We start from the raw sequence: 21,161 nt of genomic DNA on the forward strand, positions 1-21,161 counted from the left end.
CTGGGCGTAGTGGCATTCTGAGAGCTGCTGCCAGCCACCTCCTCTGCTTCTGAGCTGGCTAGATTACCTAGCAGCAGTAGCAGTGCAATTGCTGGAAGAGACTCACGCATCTGCCATGCCCCATAATGCAATGTCTGATGTTGGGCACTGTATTGTGGGCCATAGCGCATGGCAGGCACCTGGGTCTCTTCCAGCCAATCACAGCACTGCCGCTAGTGGGTAAGCCAGCCTGCCGCACAGAGGAAATGAAAGCCAGTGGCAGGGTTTCAGCAGGCTAACCATCAGCCCCCATCAGTCTTACCATATGTGCCCCAGTAGTTTCCCAGCCAGGCCTGGGTGCAGCAGTGACAGGATCAGGCCCACAGTCTCTGCACTAACTAATATGCAGAACTAGCTTGTTAAGCATGTATCTTTTACAAAGACAAAAATTAGGTTCTCTCCCTAAGGCATGAAATATGGATAAACAGTTCAGTGGCTTTCAATGTCCATGTCCTCTTCTTCCTTCTGCTTACATGTTTTAATTTCCAGGAACTGCCTGGAAGCCTGTATCTAGAGTTCTCTTTAATGATGGCCAGCCTCATTGCTGTTGTCCATGATCATACCATCTGCCTTGCCAAAAGGCGCTCCAAATAAATGCTTGCGGAGAGACTTCTCTGGTATTAGAATAGGAATGGCCAAAACTTCTTTTAAAAAAACAAAATGCTCATGCTCGTGTCTGACGTGCTCAGGAAAATGGTAGCTTACAGGTATAGTGACCATGGAGCAAAGTAAATTAATCGCAATCTGGAACACAGCTGAGAAGGGGCAAAACCTAATTCTCACCCTAGTTAATGGATTCACTAGAGACCCTTCCTGAAATGGCATTCCCAGTGTGCCTCGTAAAAATAAAGAGCTGGCCTAATCAGAAGCACAAACTGTTCCACTTGGAGACAATGGGTAGTAGGTAGTACTGTGCTAGCAGACTCAAGAAAGGCTGGGCGTGTGGTGCATGGGGCGCTGCAGTGGGAAGAGGGAAACATCCCAAACTGGGTAAAAGCACCTTGGGCAAGCAGGAAGTTGTCTGCATAAGCTGCTTCTGCTTGTTCTTTGGTGATTACTCCCCATACCACATCCTGAGCCTTTCTTGAGGATTCCTCCCAACCCCCAGAAAAGGGTTTTCAGCAGGCACCGTGGTAGGAAAACATCACACACCTTACTGCTGATTAAAGACTACCGTAGCTATTATTATTATTATTATTATTATTATTATTATTATTATTATTATTGAATTTATTAGTCGCCCATCTGGCTGGTTCACCAGCCACTCTGGGCGACGTACAGAATAAACAATACATTAAACATTAAAATTTAAAAACAACAGTAAAAGCCTAGGCTTTTGCTTAGGGGGTTGCTCCCCTGCTTGCCCATCTCAGCCCCATTTTCTCATCCTACCTTTCCCCTCCATCTTCCCGAATCAGCTCAGCCTTATCTAAGAACATAAGAACATAAGAAGAGCCTGCTGGATCAGGCCAGTGGCCCATCTAGTCCAGCATCCTGTCCTCACAGTGGCCTACCAGGTGCCTGGGGGAAGCCCGCAAGCAGGACCCGAGTGCAAGAACACTCTCCCCTCCTGAGGCTTCCGGCAACTGGTTTTCAAAAGCATGCTACCTCTGACTAGGGTGGCACAGCACAGCCATCACGGCTAGTAGCCATCGATAGCCCTGTCCTCCATGAATTTGTCTAATCTTCTTTTAAAGCCATCCAAGCTGGTGGCCATTACTGCATCTTGTGGGAGCAAATTCCAGAGTTTAACTATGCGCTGAGTAAAGAAGTACTTCCTTTTGTCTGTCTTGAATCTTCCAACATTCAGCTTCTTTGAATGTCCACGAGTTCTAGTATTATGAGAGAGGGAGAAGAACTTTTCTCTATCCACTTTCTCAATGCCATGCATAATTTTATACACTTCTATCATGTCTCCTCTGACCGGCCTTTTCTCTAAACTAAAAAGCCCCAAATGCTGCAACCTTTCCTCGTAAGGGAGTCGCTCCATCCCCTTGATCATTCTGGTTGCCCTCTTCTGAACCTTTTCCAACTCTATAATATCCATTTCACCTTAACCCCTCATGATCTCAGCCCTATGTTTTCTTTCTCCTTCCCTTTGCCTATGCTCAACCCAAATAATCTCTGCCCTGTCTTCTCTTCCCCCTCTGTTTCATCTCAAATCCCCCACAAATCACCTCAACCCAATCTTTTCCTCACCCTCCATTTCACCTCAACCCCAATGATATCAGCCCTATCTTTTCTCCTCCTTATTCCCCTTGCCCATGCTCACCCCAAATCACCTCAGTCCTGTCTTCTCTTCCACCTCCATTTCACCACAAACCCCAATTATCTCACCCCATTTTTCCTCCTGCTTCCTTTCACTTGTGCTGCCTCCAAATCACCTCTGTCCCATCTTTTCCTCCCCCTCCATTTTGCCTGAACCCCTCATGATCTCAGCCCCATCTTTTCATCCCCCTATGTTCTATCTCAATCCCCACCCGTGATCTCAGCCCTATCTTTTCTTCCTCTTTCATCCCTTTGCCTATGCTCTTGCCCCTCCCCCAAGCACCTCAGTCACATTTTCTCTTCCTCCCTTGCTTCACCTCAACTCTGGCTGACGTCTCCGAGTCCATCTTCCACCCCCAATTTTCTCTCTCTCTCTCTCTCTCTCTCTCTCTCTCTCTCTCTCTCTCTCTCTCTCTCTCTCTCTCCCCCCTCCACACTTTACATTGGATGGAGCCAGCCTAGGTCTGAGGCAAGCCATGGCGACAGGACAAACGTCATTGTCAGTGAAGTTGCTGCTAGCTTTGGTCTGTTGAAACTACCTCCTCCAACAGACTGTCATCATGCTGTAATCAGCCCTCTAAGAACCAAAGGGCAGAATTACAGAGTGACATCATACTATAGATATAGGAAGTCACTGGCTGATCAGTTCAAAATGCCTGACTCATCATGTGTGAAGAACTGTGATTCCATTTTCATTCAAATGGCTTGTGCTGGAATAGGTTTGTCATCACCGCTTGTAGATATCTGAAAAGGATACTTTAAAAGTGCTTACTAGTTCTGCAAAAATATTTCTCATTTTAAAAGTAAGATTTGGTTAACACAACTGCCCTGAAACATCAGGGATTTGTATGTCTGGTATAAGGTGTGGGACAGATGGGGATAACAAGCCAGCCTTTATGTTCTCAAAAACAGGAAGGGCCATTGCTGCTTTACTGCAGAATCTCAAATGTGTCACCTTAATAGCAGGTGTTTGTAACACCTAGCAGAGACTTATCCAGTGTGCAATCTCTGTCTTGGAATTCAGTCTGCAAGTTGACCTTATGACTACATTATCCAGCCTAATTTTTGCATTCTCTCTCTTAACCCTATCCCATCCCATCTTGTGTCATATCTTGCCTGATGAAGACTTCTGAAGAATTCAAAAGTTTTCCATGTTTTGGTGATGTTTTGGCTGGTTCTATCTGTGGATTTGAAGGTTTGTTCCTAAACTGTAAACCACACCAGACTTCCTTGTGAAACAAAGATAGCTGGAGGAGCAGGGCTGGCCCTAAAATGAAATCAGGTTGAATATATATCCAAGATTGGTACATATGTTATCTGTTTTCCTGCATAGGAAATATTATGTATAACTTTTATAGGTTTAAGTCAACATCACTTGGCTTTCTAAGGTGATTTTGACATGTTGTGCTAGTCTTGTGAATGCTCTTCTTGAACACAGCCAGATTGTGATACTATATCTTTGGTTAACACCTGTTTCCTTGCAATTTCAGAATGTTACAAGTTATGAAGTAGGCATGTCCTGGGTTTGATACATGATCTTAATGTGAATTGGTCCATGCAATATGGTTTACATTTCAGCCCACTTTTCCTGTTGCTGTTGCTGTTCCTGTTGTTGCTGTTGCTGCTGCTTTTAAAAATAGGGGGCAAATGCAAAGAACAACAAGAAATGTGTAAGAACAACAGAACTGAAAACAAATCTTTTTCCTATTGTGCATTTTACTCTTTTCAGAATGAGAGGACAGCTCACATGGATTGAACATAAATGCAGACACTTTTACAATGAACTGTGAATAAATTCTACAGCCATGTTGGATAAATTATTTAAAAGCATGCAAATCATGAAGCAGAATATAGCCTCTCTTCAATGTTAGAATTCTATCCAACTGCAGGGGAAAATGTTGAATTCATGGCATAACACATTTCATATGTTGGGGAATATGTACAGGGTTCTTGATCTTTCCTGGCATTACAGATAGTGAACCATTTAAAACCCTAATAAGTAACATACTTAGAAGCAAGTTTCTCTAGGTCATTCATTCTAACTTCCTTAGTAGCACAGTGCCATGCTGCTCATAAATCATACACAATAACCAGACTGTAGGGATTGATCTATATGGTAATCTTCTCTGATGTCTAAGGGCTTTTCAAATTCAAAGGGAACAATATTTAAAAGTATTTTTAGCTGAAACAGGAGCTGAAGCTAGCTCATGGCTGCATTCAACTAAATTTTAAAGCTCAAACCAGAACTGTAATTCTCTCTTCTACTTTACATGCTTGAACAGCTCTTTCCCATGGTGTCCTTTAATCATGTAAAATACAAGACAGGATGTAACAAGATTATGTTGCTAGCACCACTGCCCCCACATCAATTCACTGGCTGCTGCTTGCAGGGGCAGAGAATCTTAGGAATACAGTCTGATACTGACTCAGACCATTGGTCCATCTTGCTGACTGACAGTCACTCTCCAGGATTCCAAACAGGAGACTTTCCTGCCTGAAGATGCCAAGGACTCAAACCGGGACTTTTTGCATTCAAAGCATCTTCTCCGTCACTGAGCTACTGCCCTTCCCCACCACTGATGTGTTTTGTATTACTAAGTGTAGTGCCAGCATTTTGGGCAGAAGCTATGCATTCTGGTCTGACACAAATCAGTTCTGATCTGGCAGAAATCAACAACTGAAATACATGAAGTGGGAGAATATTCCATGGAGAACAAAAAAACAGATCTTTCTTCACCAACTGGTGTGGTCATGGATATCTTACATATTTGGATAGGGGCCAGTATATGCCCTTTGAGCAATAAGATTGCACCTTCATAATCCACTGCAAAGAAACTAAGTACATTGCAGTAAACAGCAATGGCTAAATAGCACTCTTGCACAACCTTTCTCTCCCCCCCACTCCCCCTAGACTTTATGCAATAAAAAGTGATGGCAAAATGAAGTGGGAGTGTAAGATAACAGCCACTTGACAATGAAATTAGGAAATTTTGTGAAAACAAACCAGGATGACTGCTCAAAAACACTTATTCTGGAAGTGATATTGTAACTCATGTATTCACTTCGGACAGAACAATCCAAATGCTGGTGGGGGGGCAGTGGAAGGAGGATAGGCAGAAAGCTCCGTGAGATCCTCCTCCAGCTTGGGAGCCGCTACCCTGGCTCAACACCAGCTCCATTGTGAACTGCGCACACAAGCTGACCTCAAAGCTCTGGCTCCCATGAACAGGCTTCCTGGGGACAAGTGCTCCCTGTAGACCTTAGCAGAAATTATTTTACTGCGCCGGCCGTTTAGCCAGCAGAGTTTCCAGGTGGAGCAGGATCCAGGGGAGAGCTCTGAACATGAGGAGGATCTCGTGTAAGTCCTCCCCTGAGGTTCCTCCCTCATCACACCCCCTGAATGTCCCATTCAGAGGCCAGAGGAGCCCAGCCCAGCCAGGGGTCTGCCAGCCCAGCAGGGGATCCGTGGCATCCAACTCACTTCAGCCCAACAGAAAGGTGAGTTGGATTGCACCCTAAATGGGCTGAACAATAAAGGAGCAGGTGATCAGTACAGTATCCTGGCCCAAGTCATTTAGGGCTTTAAAGGGAATTCTGCTCAAAAGGAAATTGGTAATCAGTACAGCTTTTGTAGGATTTATGCAATATGATCCTATCTACATGCACCCACCAATGTCTTTGCTGCTGCATTCTGCACCAACTGAAGTTATGGAAGACTCTTCAAGACTCTTCACAATTGAGGTAATAGGAGCCCCTCTATTGTGGTCAGGGTCTAAAATTACCCAGTTGTGCCATTGTGGCTAAGTGAATGAATTGGGACGAACCTGTGACACAATGGCAAGAACACCGAAGAAATGGAAAGTTGGGTTTTAAGCACTTTTCAAGGAGGGACACAGTAGGTGATCTTGATTAGAGCATCTAAAAATCAGTATATGGTACTCACAGAAAAGATGAACATGAAAGAAGCCTGTAACTATTAACAGACAATAAAACAGGCCAAAGTACACAGCATTAAGAACTGTTTAAAAGCAAGAAAAACAGTAGATAAATCATAGTCCTGTATCTCTTTAAGAATGTATAAAAAAAAACTGGTCCTGAATTTTTCCATAGGAAATCATATTTTAAATCACAAGGAGCCTATTTTTTCCAATAATATGTGTTCTAATGTATTTTTATTATAGACTGTGATGTCAGTATGGAGAAAATATTGTACATATTTTTCTGTTTGATACTAGAAACTGAAGTCTATTTAAAGAGAAATAGGACCCTGGTACATACATTTTTGTTACTTTTAAAGAGTTGTGTTTGTTCCTGTCGCATTTTATTGACACTAAATATTTTCTTATAGTATTCCACCTTTCTTGCATATGAAACCCAAGATGATGTACATGGGATTCCCATATGGTTACCCATCTAAGCATTGACCAGATCCAGACCTGCTTAGCTCCAGCAAGTTATCTGATGTACAATATTTTGATTTAAACAGATATTTAGGCTGCAATCCTATACATATTTACCTGGGAAGTAAGTACTGTTGAACTCACTGGGTTTACTTCTGAGTAAACATGTATAAGATTGCACTGTCAATGTTTTAAAGATATGTGTATTTATAATTCTATTATACAATGTGAACTATATATTAGTTGCCCCCAAAGAAGAATCTCCTGACAAAAAATACACTGGGCCTTAATAAATTGATTCCTGAGGAAAGTAAAGGTTTCCTTTCCTTTTCATCTTTGAAGAATTGGTGCCAGCGCTGAACCATAGGGAGCCATCAAGTGATAGGCAGCCATCAAGCTATAGTGAATGCACCAGGGGAGCAGGAGACCTGACCTCCTCTCTGAGAGATTGAACTGCCCTACAAATTGGTCAAAATGCAAACACAATTTGGGTTGGTCTTTCACAGTCCAATCCACTTGCTGTGTAGCTTGGAAGAATTTGGTAACATGCCTGTGAGCATATGGTGAGTGGTGGCAACACCTGCCATCTCCAAAGATGGAGAATTATATTTTTGTGTGTTTGTTGGTGTTCTTACTTTGCTTCTTTCCTGTGTTACTAATGTTTCTACAGAGAATCTAAACTAGAAAAGTTTATTTCCCTCATTATTCATCCTAGAAATCTGTGTCAAATGTATTTTTTATTAATTTCAACGCCTTTTTATTGGTCAATGTCATATGATGGTGAAGACAGCTTTTTGTATTTCAAATTTTTGGTTATGTTCTATTTCTATTTTGACTGCATTAACAGTTGAATTAGAAACTGCAGTTTGATGTAAAATCAGACTGATTCCAATATGTTGCTACTTCAGCAATGACTCTTAGCTGTTGGAAAAAAGAGGATGCATGTTTTCAGCCTGCTATGTTTAAACCACTTCATTTAAGGCAAGGGGGTACGGTCAATTAAAAACATAGAGCACACCCAGAATTTATTTCACCTGCCACTGTTTTATCTAGCGCAAATTGAGACACTCCTGAGGTCCACTGGAGGCTATTCTGCAGAAGTCAGTGCCATTATTCCACAGTTATGTTTGGAGTTTTTTAGTGTAAATTTTGCAAAGTGTTGCTGTACTTCACATATTCACAGAAATAGAAACAAAAACAAAAAATGACTTCCTATAGGAAACTTCACTAAAATTGCAAAGTAAATCAGACATATTTAAAGTGACCATCTCAACTATATCAACTATCTTAATAATGTTGCTTCCTCCCTGCTAAAACAAGATCAGCACAGCACATGTCTTCTTTCTATTATTTGGGCTGATTGCAGGTGTTGCCACCACACACCATATGCTCAGAGGCACATGTTACCAAATTCTTCCAAGCTACACAGCAAGTGATTGGATTGTGAAAGACCAAAACAAATTGGGTTTGCATTTTGACAAAGTACAATATCTCAGAGAGGAGTTCAGGTCTCCTGCTCCTCTGGTGCATTCACTATAGCTGCCCAATTTCCCTGCCTTTTAAAGTTTGATAGAAATATCTGTGGGGTATAGATACATTCTTAAACTGCAAGGTTTTTTGCTTATTAGTGTATTTCCCTGCTTTTTAATATGGGAGGTAAGAAATGGGATCCTGTGCAAGCTTGCTGAGAATGGATTGATCATTTGCATACTTATTGACTTCAGTGGGATTTACTCCCTGCAATCATGCTTAGGATGGATGAAACTGACCACAGGGGATGGGGAGGGGAGGAGGAGGAAGAGGAGGAGGGAGGCGAGGAATGGCAGGGGGAGGACTGGGATGGGAGCAGGCAGGAGGGGGAGGGGAGGAGTGTCAGGATCCCTCCTGCTGCCACCACCTGTCAGGTCCCACCCTGTGTGCCCCAACTCTGGTAAGCACCAGTCAGGATCCTGGTTTTTATTTGTTCTCTCACAGGCTCTAGCATAGATCTCACAAGATTCCACTGCTAGGCTGCACCACCAGCCACTCCCTATTTCACAATATTGACTTGTGACTTTGCCTTAGTCTCCTTCTGGCTTATTGTTACTTTGTGTCTAGGTGCACTTGCAGGCCACAACCCCCCTGTATCTTTGTGTCTATAAGCATACAGCCCTGAGTTGCTCTGGATACTTGATGATGTTACACTATCTCTTCACCGCTGCCACCATTTGATACTGTTTCTCCACCTTGGTAAATACCCTGCCCACCCTTCTGGTCTGTGAAAGCCCCAGCCAAGGATCAGGCCTTTGGGAAACCAAGAAAATATTTATTTATAAACATAGGGAAATAAGATTATTTAAGGTATATTTAACAAGTGTATGGTTTCATATATTGAGTTACGCTTTATGTTTCTAGTCATATATAATCTGCCTCAATACCAACCTAATGCAATCCAACCCACAACTCCCTCAACTCCTCACAACCCAAAACAACAACCCTCTCTCAACTGTCATCCTCTCATTTATACCTTCAGCCACTCAAACGCTCAGCCAATCATCATACAGCATTCTCCAGCATTCTAGCCCATGTACTCCCTCCTCTCACTCAGTCCACTTACCATATATACTTTAATAAACCTGCACTTACCATATTTACAGTAATATCTATATACAGGGACATCACATTTCCCCCCTTTAAATAAAAGCAAAGTATTACTCCTGTGCCCAGGAATAATACGACATGTTATGTATAAGTTCATGTCACTCAGGGGTAGAGTGTCCTTTCACTCCCACTTCTTGGTCACGTGACTGCAGTATCAGCAACCTGCCTCGAAAGTCCATCCACTAACACGTCTTTTCCTTTGATGAACACAAAGTCTACTTGATATTCCTGCAGTGCCCAGGACCACCTTTGAAGCATGGTGTTGTTGTTCCTGATAGTGTCCAGCCACAGTAGTGCACAATGGTCCGTGATTACTGTGCATCTTCTTCCCCACATGTAGGGACGCAACTTGCTCAGGCCCCACACGACTGCCAAACACTCTTTCTGCACCGATGAGTAATTCCGTTCCCTCGCTGTCAGATTACGACTCAGGTAGGCAATGGGATGCTTGATGCCTTCCCTCTCCTGCATCAGCACAACTCCAAGAGCCAAGTCAGAAGCGTTTGTTGCCACGATAAAAGGCTGCTCATGGTCTGGAGCTATTAACACTAGACTCTGGCACAGTGCTTGCTTTAACTGGTCAAAAGCTTTTTGACACCTTTTACTCCACATCACTCTCTCAGCATACTTCTTTTGTGTTAGTTCATGCAGTGGGGTTGCTATTTCTCCAAACCCCTTGATGAACCTTTTATAAAATCCAGCCATACCCACGAATGCCCTCACTTGTTTCTTATTTAAAGGAACAGGCCAAGACTGAATAGCCTCCACTTTATTCCATAAGGGGGGTATTTTGCCACTCCCCACCTCATGCCCTAGGTATGTTACTTCGGGTAACCCAAATTGGCACTTCTTAACTTTGATAGTTAACCCAGCCTTTTTAAGTGCCTCTAACACTGCTGTCAAGTGTTGTAAATGTTCTGGCACCGGCTTGCTGAATATAGATAGCTACGTCATCAATATACGCCACCGCAAAGTCTGACATGCCCCTTAGGATGGTATTAATTCGTCTTTGGAAGGAGACTGCTGAATTCCTAAGCCCAAATGGGAGAGCTGTAAATTCATACAGCCCATCAGGAGCGGTTTTGCATTGGGACTGCTCATCCACTTCCATTTGCCAAAACCGTTTGCACAGGTCTAAGGTGCAAATAATTTTGGCTGCACCCAACAGTTCCAACATAGTGTCCACCCTTGGCAATGGGGTACACATCCAGAACTGTGATTTTATTGATAGCTCTGAAATCTATACAGAACCGGATTGTACCATCCTTTTTGGGTACCAACATTATTCTGGAGGACCAGGGACTAATCGATTCCCGAATCACACCCAGCTCTAGCATCTCCCTCACTTCCTTCATGATTTCGTCTAGCATTCTTCCATTCACTCGATAAGGGGTAGATCTTATTGGAGGATGATTGCCAGTGTCTATAGTATGTTTTGCAACACTGGTTCTACCAGGTCTATCATTAAAGAGTTCCCCATGTCTGACCAAAACACTCAGGATTTCCTCTTTCACCTTTTCATCCATCTCCTCTGACCACTCCAATTAATCTAAACCACCCTCTGCCTTGCTCTCTTGCACCAAGTCTGGCAAATCAGGACCACTTCCTTCAGGGAACAATGTGACTTGTAAAACCCTTGCATCTCTGGTGTGATAGGGTTTTAACATGTTCACATGTACCACCTTGTGTTTTTTCAGTTTGTCTGATGTTATGACATAAGTCAATGTGTCTAATTTCTCTCTGACAACAAATGGTCCTTCCCAGCTGGCTTGCAGTTTATCATGTTTTCTGGGAATAAATGCCATGACCATATCCCCTACTTCATAGACACACTCTCTTGTTGTCCTGTCATACCAATAACTCTGTTTTTGTTGAGCTTGGCTCATATTCTTTTGTACCACTTTCATCATAGTTCATCATAGTTTCTAGCTTGTTGCGGACGTCTAGCACATAATCAACCACAGATGTTTTATATTCCACCAGGGACCCTTCCCACGAATTCTGTAACAACTCCAAGGGACCCCTCACTTTCCTTGCATACATCAATTCAAAGGGTACTTTGAATTTGAATTTGATTCTTGGGGTACTTCTTGATAAGCAAATAAAAAACACCCCAAGTGTTCATCCCAGTCATGTGGGTGATCTTGTATATAACTTTTTATCATCCCTTTGAGCACCCTGTTAAATCTTTCTGTTAACCCATTGGTTGCTGGATGATATGACGTGGTTTTCAGATGTTTCAACCCACAACACTTCCACATGCACTGCATAACTTCACCCATAAACACACTGCCTTGATCAGTCAGGACCTCATGGGGAAAACCCAGTCTCATAAAGATCTTCAGCAAAGCCTCTGCCACTACTGGGGCTTCTACTGATCTCAGAGCCTCCGCATCCAGGTACCTTGTGGCAAAATCCACCACCACTAAGATGTATTTCCGGCCATGCCTTGAGGGTTTTGAAAAAGGACCCACCAAGTCTATCCCCACTCTATAAAAAGGCTGTCCTATTATAGGAAGGGGCTTCAATGGAGCTTTTGTTTTTACCCCACTTTTTGGCATATAACACATGAGGAACAGTACTGTTTGACATCCTTGGAAATGTTCGACCAATAATAATAAGCAGTCAGCCTTTTCTTTGTCTTTTTTATACCAAGATGTCCTGAACAAGGTATATCATGCGCCATAACTAGCAATCTGGATCTGAATTTGCTAGGCACAACCAACTGTTTAACTGGTTCCCAGCTTATTTCTCTCCCTTTTGGTAGCCACGGTCTATACAGCACACCATTCTCCCACACTGTTTGATCCCTCAGGCTCTCTGTAAAAGGGATTCTTTGTGGTAGGGTTTGCTCCTTTATTGGTTTTAAACTGATATCATTTTCCAACTCATCCCTGAACTGTTGTGCTTTTGCAGTAGAAAACATTTGCAACAAAGTCTCATTCTCTCCAGGCACACTAGGGGTTGCTATGACAACCTCAGGCTCAGTTACAGGTTCCACCCTGTTCTGTTCAGCATCAGACAAAATGGCTTCTGTAGCTTTACCAAGCTGTTGCCTTGTCACCACATAAATCTTTCCCTGTGATCCCATTATATCTCTGCCCAATATTACAGGTTCATGTTGCTAGGCATTGATACCCACTTTATAAGTCTCCTCTTTTCTTCTCCAGTTCAATTTTATTAGGGCCATGGGAATGCTCTCTGGCTCACCTCTCACACCTTGGATTACTACCTTTTCCTGAGGTAAAATTTCCTCAGTTTTTACCAAATCTGGCCTCAGTAAGGTCTGAGCAGCACCAGTGTCCAGCAAAGCCCAATATTTTGCCCCTTGCACACACACTTCTTCTCTCAAGCTTGAGTCAAAATCTAGTACATTTGACCAGCTTATTTGACAGAATTGTATTTTCTTCGTTTCCCCTTCTCTCAGTTCACTTTTCACTGTTCTCCCTTGAACAGGATTACTGATGGGGTTTGTAGCTTCACATTGAAAAAGGAGATGTCCTGGCCTACCACATTGGAAACAGAGTTTCTCCTCCCTTTTAGAATACACAGACCCAATCTGAAGTGTCCTGTGCCCTTCTGATTTTATTAGAGGGTTTACTCTCTGTGGTGCCACATCCCTTCTGCCATTAGTATTTGGTCTTCTTTTAAAATCTTTGTGTTTTTCCCATCCAACCAGTTCGGTTTGAGGTAAAATGATCTGCCAGCTCTGCTGCCTCCTGCACAGACTTAGGGGAACAATCTTTAACCAGCAATCTAATTTCTGGTGGCAACTGATGGTATAACTGGTCTAATATCATGAGGCTTTTCACCTCTTCCACAGACTGAGCTTTAGCACTCATCATCCATTTCTCAAATATGTCCATCAGTTTTGCCCCCAACTCCATGAAAGACCTCCCTATCTGTATCTGGCAATTTCTAAAACGTTTTCTAAAATAATCAGGCCTCAGTCTAAATCTTTTGAACACTGCTTCTTTAAACTCAGCATATGTCACTGGCCTGTCTGTGGGGAAATATTGATACACCTCAGCCAATTCCCCTTTAATTAAGTTAGATAAATACTGCATGTATCTTCAGGTAGCCCCCACATCTGAGCTGCCTTTTCAAATGTTGTGAGGTAAATTTGTGGATCTTGTCCAGGCTCATACACAGCAAAGTCTTTTGGAGTAACTTTTATTTTTGTTTCATCTCTCTCTTTTCTTGTCTCCTCAGAATGAAACTTCTCTCTTTCTAATTTTAACCTTTCCACTTGTATCTCAGTATCCATTCTCAATCTTTCAGCCTCCAACACTCATTGCTTGTCTTTTTCCTCAGCCTCTATTTTAAATATTTCAGCCTCCAAGACTTGTTGTTTTTCCTTACCCACAGCCTCCATTCTAAATCTTTCAGTCTCCATTTTAAATCTTTCAGCCTCCCATTTTAACTTCTCTCTTAAATACTCCACATAGGCAGGATTACTTGAGCACCCTTATGGGGTCTCTTGTCTTACAGGTTCTTTGGTTTGGACCGATGTATAAGTTATTGATGTTACCCGCAATTCATCCACCCCTTTACCCTCATGAGGTAAATGAAAAGCTATACATTTCTCCACCAGCTCCTCCCTCTTCATTTTCATGAACTCAGCCATGTTTCTCGCAGCTCACACACTTTACCACACACTCACAAGTAATCTTTATTAGTCATTCCCTTCACAATCACACCACTTTTTAGAGAGTTTCCTTGGTTCATATTCCACCGCTATAGCCACCACCTGTCAGGATTCCTCCTGCTGCCACCACCTGTCAGGTCCCACCTTGTGTGTCCCAGCTCTGGTCACCACCAGTCAGTATCCTGGTTTTTATCTGTTCTCTCACTGGCTCTAGCACAGATCTCACAAGATCCCACTGCTAGGCTGCACCACCAGCCACTCCCTATTTCACAATATTGACTTGTGACTTTGCCTTAGTCTCCTTCTGGCTTATTGTTACTTTGTGTCTAGGTGCACTTGCAGGCCACAACCCCGCGGTATCTTTGTGTCTACAAAGCATACAGCCCTGAGTTGCTCTGGATACTTGATGATGTTACACTATCTCTTCACCGCTGCCACCATTTGATACTGTTTCTCCACCTTGGTAAATACCCTGCCCACCCTTCTGGTCTGTGAAAGCCCCAGCCAAGGATCAGGCCTTTGGGAAACCAAGAAAATATTTATTTATAAACATAGGGAAATAACAAGATTACTTAAGGTATATTTAACAAGCGTATGGTTTCATATATTGCATTACTCTTTATGTTTCTAGTCATATATAATCTGCCTCAATACCAGCCTAATGCAATCCAACCCACAACTCCCTCAACTCCTCACAACCCAAAACAACCCTCTCTCAACTGTCATCCTCTCATTTATACCTTCAGCCACTCAAACGCTCAGCCAATCATCATACAGCATTTTCCAGCATTCTAGCCTATGTACTCCCTCCTCTCACTCAGTCCACTTACCATATATACTTTAATAAACCTGCACTTACCATATTTACAGTAATATCTATATACAGGGACATCACAAGGAGAAGGACAGGTTTGATCATTTGCATGTTTATTGAGGTCAGTGGGATTTACTCCCGTGCAATCATGCTTAGGACAGGTAAAACTGACCAGGGGGAAGGAGGGAGGGAGGGCTGGAGTGGGCAGGTGAGGAGGAAGAAGGAAGAGGGGGGAGGAGAAAGGGAGAGGAGATGGGAAGGAGGGTAAAAGCAAGTCTGATCATTTGCATGCTTATTGAGTTCAATGGGATTTACTCCTATACAATCATGGTTGGATAGGAAAAACTGACCATGGGGGAGGAGGAGGGGGAAGGGGAAGGAGCGTATTGGAGGGGGGGGAAGGAAGGGAGGTGAGGACAGGTTTGATAATTTACATGCTTATAGAGTTCAATGGTATTTACTTCCATGCAATCATGCTTTAGATAGGTAAAACTGACCATGGGGAGGAGGAAGGGGAGAGGAATGAGAAGGAAGGGGAAGGAGGGGATTGGAAGGGTATGGGGAGGGAGGGGCAAAGGAAGGGTGAGGGAAGGGGCAGGAGGGAGGGATAGGAGGGAGAAGGGAGGGTGGGTTTGATCTAGGGTTGCCAGGCTCAAGGCCTGAGAATGATTCTGTATCTTTAAGAGAAGAGAAAATTCAGCCAAATACAGGTTTTCTTGCAACATTGTAATAGGAAAAACCACAAAGTGAAATTCTCCCTTCCCTCTGCACAATTTTTAAAGATACAGAAAACCTCTTGGAGGCTGGGCCTGGCAACCCTCATTTAATCATTTGCATACTTTTTGAGTTCAATGGGATTTATTTCTGTGCAATCAAGTTTGAGAATGGAAATGGACTGCCTTCAAGTCGACCGAACTTATGGCGACCCTGTGAATCGGGTTTTCATGGTAAATGGTATTCAGAGGTGGTTTTACCATTGCCTTCCTCTGAGGCTGAGAGGCAGTGTCTGGCCCAAGGTCACCCAGTCAGCTTCATGGCTGTGTGGGGATTCAAAGCCTTGTCTCCCAGGTCCTAGTCCAACACTGACCTGGAGGAGGGGGAGGGAAGGAGATTGGGTGAGTGGGCACTGGGCAGAGGAGAAAAGGAAAACACTGTGAACAGTATCATTGCTTTTCAAGGTTTCCCTCATCTTTTTATTCTACAGCAGGCACATGTAGCCTTCCACTCAATTTTAAACCAAAGCTGTCCCTGGTCACATCCACACCAGGCCTTTATTTCACTTTGCAGAGCTATGGCTTCTCTCAAAGAATCCTGGGAAGTGTAGTTAGTGAAGGGTGCTGAGAGTTGCTAGGAGACACCCTGTTCCCCCCACAGACCTTCAATCAGAGTGGCTGACTGTTAAACCAGTCTGGCTACTGGAGCTCTGGCACTGGAATAGGAGTCTCCTCTCAGCACCCTTCAGAGACTACACTTCCCAGGATTCTCTGAGGGAAGCCATGACTGTCTTATGTGAAATCAAAGTCTGGTATGGGTGTGGCCCCCTGATTAGCCAAGCCCAGCAGCTGTGAGGCTTTTAGAACACTGACAGTTGGTTCTTACTGAGCATGCCCGATGTTATCATTGGCTTCCAGTCAAAATTTCTTAAATGAATTAAAAATCAGTCAGGCATTTTTTTAACTTTTAAACTGCAGAAGATGAAGGTCAGAGTATGGGGCAAGGTCAGTATTAGGATTACAGGTACTCTGTGAACATTGGTGATTTTTAATGAATTTCAACAGATTATGAGAACTCTCAGAGAAAAAAGTCCAAAAGGGCTCTGGGTTTCCCCCCTCTCTTTTTAGACTTTGAACTCTCTATTCTCTCTGACTGTTTTGTGTATCACCATGAAAATTGAGAGGGTTGTTAAGCAAGCGTTTGAGTTCAGGACTATAAGCTTTGTAAGGTTTTGTTTTGAAATGAGCTTATGGGAATTATCAGAATGGCATGGGGGTGTTTTCAATTTAACATTGTGGAATGTGAAAAATCCATGCTGGCTATAGTACACAGCCACTCTTGTGGCTGTATAATAAAGAGTAACACATCTTATGAAACCACACGCATGTTGACTGAACCTTTAAGTAATCTTGTTATTCCCTGTATAGATAAATAAATTGTTCTTAGTTTACCGAAACGTCTGATCCTTGGCTGGGTTTCACAGACCAGAAGGGTGGGCAGGGCATATACCAAGGTTGGGAAACAGTATCAGTGGTGAAGAGATAGTGTAACATTAGCAGGTATCCAAAAGAACGCAGGGGCTGTAATCTTTATAGGCACAAAGATACAGGGGGGTTGATGCCTGTAAGTGCACCCAGACACAATGAAGCAATAGCCCAAGAGGAGACTAAGGCACCGTCTCAAGGCAATATTGTTTACAAAGAGTGTCAGGTGGTGGTGCCTAGCAGAGGGATCTTGAGAGATCTGTGCTAGGGCCGGTGAGAGAACCATTTTGAGAGCAGGACCTTGAGGTGGGACCATGACAGGGTGGTGACCATGGGATGGGTCCTGACAGTGCCCTTCCACAGCTCCTGTCCACCTGATGAAAAGAGAGAGACCCTGGCTGCCATGCCCACATGTTAGCAGTCAGTTTCATGAGAAAAGAAACCTCTAAACTCCAGACCAGACCGTTCCTTACTTTCTCCCTCTTATTTTCCAATTTGAAAGTTTTGCTTCTTCGCAGGCAGGAACTACTGTCTACCAATGCTCTAATGCTTTGATTTGGATTCCTGCATTGAGCAGAGGGTTGGACTTGATGGCCTTATAGGCCCCTTCCAACTACTGTTTTCTGATTCTACTTGATGGCAGCCATGGTCTCTCTGTGTTATGTTCACCTGTGAATGAACAGAGCCGTTGAAGAGCTATCAGCCATCACTTGAGGATGGGAGGAGGAAGCACCAGAGAAAAGTTGTTATTTCCTCAAAAGAACACAGGAATATACTAAAACTAAAACAAAAAATAAAGACTAGATAATTAAAACCCAAAAACTAAAATATGATACAGAACTAGTACATAGGCACCCTATGTGTCTTTTCAACTTACAAATAATAACTTTGTATTCAAGTAGATATATGCAGTTCAAGTTGATATATATTTGCTTAAATATGAGTTTTTAACACACATGATTCAAGGCTTTAATTCATGATTTAATTTCTACCAGTAACTAATCAAATTTGGAGGCAAACACAATGCATCTCATCAGCAGGCAAGTGGCATCAGCATAAGATCACAACAGTATGATTACAAATTAATATAATAGTCTAGACCAGGAGTGGGATCCTGTAGATTTCCATATTTTCTTGAACTCCAACTCCCATAATCCTTAACTATTGATCATGCTGTCTGTGGCTGATGAGAGCTGGCATGAAACAAAATTGGAAGGGCCACAGGTTCCTCCACCCCGGTCTAGATACATTCAATTTTACTATGGCAACCCTACCATGCCACAGAATGCCACTCATAACCCATTTATCTAAATTTTTTTTAAAAGAAAATCAGCATACAATGGACTATATTTTATATACTATGTCATCTAGATGCACATTCACATTCCTAACTGCTTTAAGGGTTTATGAAGACATTTACCAGAAAACCCATGTTGCAATGGTATTCTATAAATTAATATTTAGGATTTCTGATTTTTTTAGAAATTGAATATTGATCTCTTTCATTTTATAAACAGAAAAGTCTGTGTTTCTACTATAAATATATCATTCGCACAGAAGGTTTTGTAGCATAGACCTCTGGACTCTATCCAGTATACACCAGGATTCTCCCTGATGGGCTCTTGCAAAAGGCTTATTGACATATCAAACAACAAAAGTGATAATGGACACCCTGGTTTTATCGCCCTTGTAACAGAAAACCTGTTTGAGATCATTAACACAACTCTGGGCTTTTGGAGAATTATATAGAGCATTAATAGATGTAAAAAATCCCCTACCACTGCTATTTGTGAGCTCACTACATCTGTTGCATAAAGCAGGCTTTTATAATTTGTATGGCTTGTCCTTTTAAAAGGATTGGAAAAGAAAATTATTCATTCTCCCAATTACAACCTTTACCTTGAGGATTCAAATTACTAATAGACATTTTAACATGACCCCCACCATGAACAATATTTCATAGTCTAGGATGCATAAACCAGCCAAGTAGAGAGGAAAACAGATTGAATATAAGAAAACACCTTTTTATGAGGCAGATTAAAATCCATAAATCTCTGCAAGACTGATGAATAGACCTCTACATCAACCATACCAGCTTGTCATACATACAGCTCCACAGAATGATCAGAACTAGTGTTGTTTTTTGCTTTTCCCGCAGACTTCTCCATTCCTACTACAGTCTCTCCGTCCCTAAAAACAAACATGCCACTATATGGCCACTATAAAATCATTTTTGTTTGGAATATAGGTAGAACCAGTGGTTAAACACTGAACATCCAAGCTTCACTTAATTAGAATCAATCTGCTACTCACATCTTCTAGCACACTTTCTGAATCCTAATCTGTGGAGGCTTTTGCACTAGTGCTACTGGGGCACAGATCTGCCAAGGAGACTATCCAGCATTTTTAACAACCATCACCACTGTCTCAAGGCCACACACTCTTTTCTGTCCCACACACATTTTATACTTCTCCTGTTCTCTGGCCAATCAGCTCTCTGCACCACTCAGCCAATCCCAATTCAAAAGTATAGCTATTTTGCATGTGTCTCTGGCCAGAAACATCAAGTGAAATTTGTGTATTTCTAGGACTGCCAGCTAATTAGCCCTGGTTTTGCAGGTCCCCACTCTCTCCTGTTGTGAGGGGATCCAGGATAACTACATGACAAGAGGGGAGGGGGAAGACTGTGTTAGCTTCTGCTAGAATCATACATCTGTTCTGAGTAGGGTTGCCAGGTCCATGGCCTGAGACTGATCCTGTATCTTTAGGAGAAGAGAAAGGCAGCCAAGTGCAGGTGTTCTTGCAACCCTGTAATGGGAAAAACCACAAGGTGGAATTCTCTCTTCCCCCTGCACAACTTTTAAAGATACAGAAGACCTCTTGGAGGCTGGGCCTGGCAACCAAGAGGTCTTTTGTATCTTTAAAAGTTGTGTATTTTTGTGTATGCTAACCAACACACTGACTTAACCCCCATAAGAAAACAAATTGATATAACTTAAACCAATACCGGTCCACCCTGAGTCTGTAGAGCCTTGTAGAGGCATGACTCCTCCTTCCAGAGAAAAACAGAAAAAGAGGATATTTAGGCTGCAATCATTTACCCATTCAGTTTGGTTGGGAGTAAACTCTATTGAACGCAGTAGTATTTATTTTTGAGTAGACGTACAGGATTGTACTGTTGGATAATTTATTTACTACTCCATCCCAGGATCTACAAGGCTTTGGTAGTGAAAACAAAGTCAGTAGGATATTTATCCAGTACATCTAAAAAGCATATGGAATAAAATTAGCTAAGTGTCACAAAATTTAGAACAGTGCCCTTTTCCAACAGTGCATACTTCCATGCAGCTGTTTGTTGTGGACTGGATGCATGCTCATACATGCAAGATTTTCACAGCATCCATGCTATGATATAGTCATAAAAATGCCAACACAGAGATGTACGCAGAAGCGCGCGCACACACACAGCAGTTTAATCTGCATTTACCATTTCCACTCTTTTTTTTAACTTGCCAGATTTTCTGTGGACATGGAAAATCCAGATAAAACAGGAAAATAATATGGGGGCGGTATTTTGATGAGAATGACATTGTGTGGACACTGCACAACATCTGAATGGAAAGCACCAAGGCCACAATAAATTGATGCATGGAAGCACCCAGCAGTTAGCCAATGCTTAGTGCATGTTCAAATAGTAGTTCAAAAGTAGTGCTGGGAGAAGAATGTCATCCAATCTATTGGCCTCAAAAATGAGAGGGCATTATTTGATGTTATTCTCAGGGGCCTGGAGAAAGTCTTAAATGTTTAAACGGAGGGGCATGGTGGTCTGGCTGACTGCACACTGCAGATACAGTTTGTTTGTTTACTGTTAGGGGAAAGTTTTAAAAAAAGATGCTGCCACATGTGCCTTTATTGGTAAGTACCTCCACATCTAAAAATTCTATGCTTTTGCGCCCCCCCCCAAATCTGAGCTTCTTTTCCCACCTTTGCTTAATCAATAAAAAAGTTAAACAGCCCATGAATGAAAACAGGATCTACATCATGGAACTTCTAAAAAGGTACTAAATTAAATTGGCCTGGCTTTATACAAGTTATTCTTTAAAATAAGGGCTCTTATTCAGACTGATTGGAACACAACTATTGCCTCAAATTTT

General features: G+C 42.5%; 1 protein-coding gene across 6 annotated transcripts in view; it reads right to left on the minus strand.

The window, feature by feature from the left end:
- The window catches only part of CTNNA3 (catenin alpha 3), a 1,138,512-nt gene that overhangs the window by 98,370 nt on the left and 1,018,981 nt on the right, over positions 1 to 21,161 (minus strand). The gene's annotated exons all lie outside the window — the stretch shown is intronic.

This window comes from Rhineura floridana, chromosome 7, assembly GCF_030035675.1.
Source record: "Rhineura floridana isolate rRhiFlo1 chromosome 7, rRhiFlo1.hap2, whole genome shotgun sequence".
Classification (NCBI taxonomy): domain Eukaryota; kingdom Metazoa; phylum Chordata; class Lepidosauria; order Squamata; family Rhineuridae; genus Rhineura; species Rhineura floridana.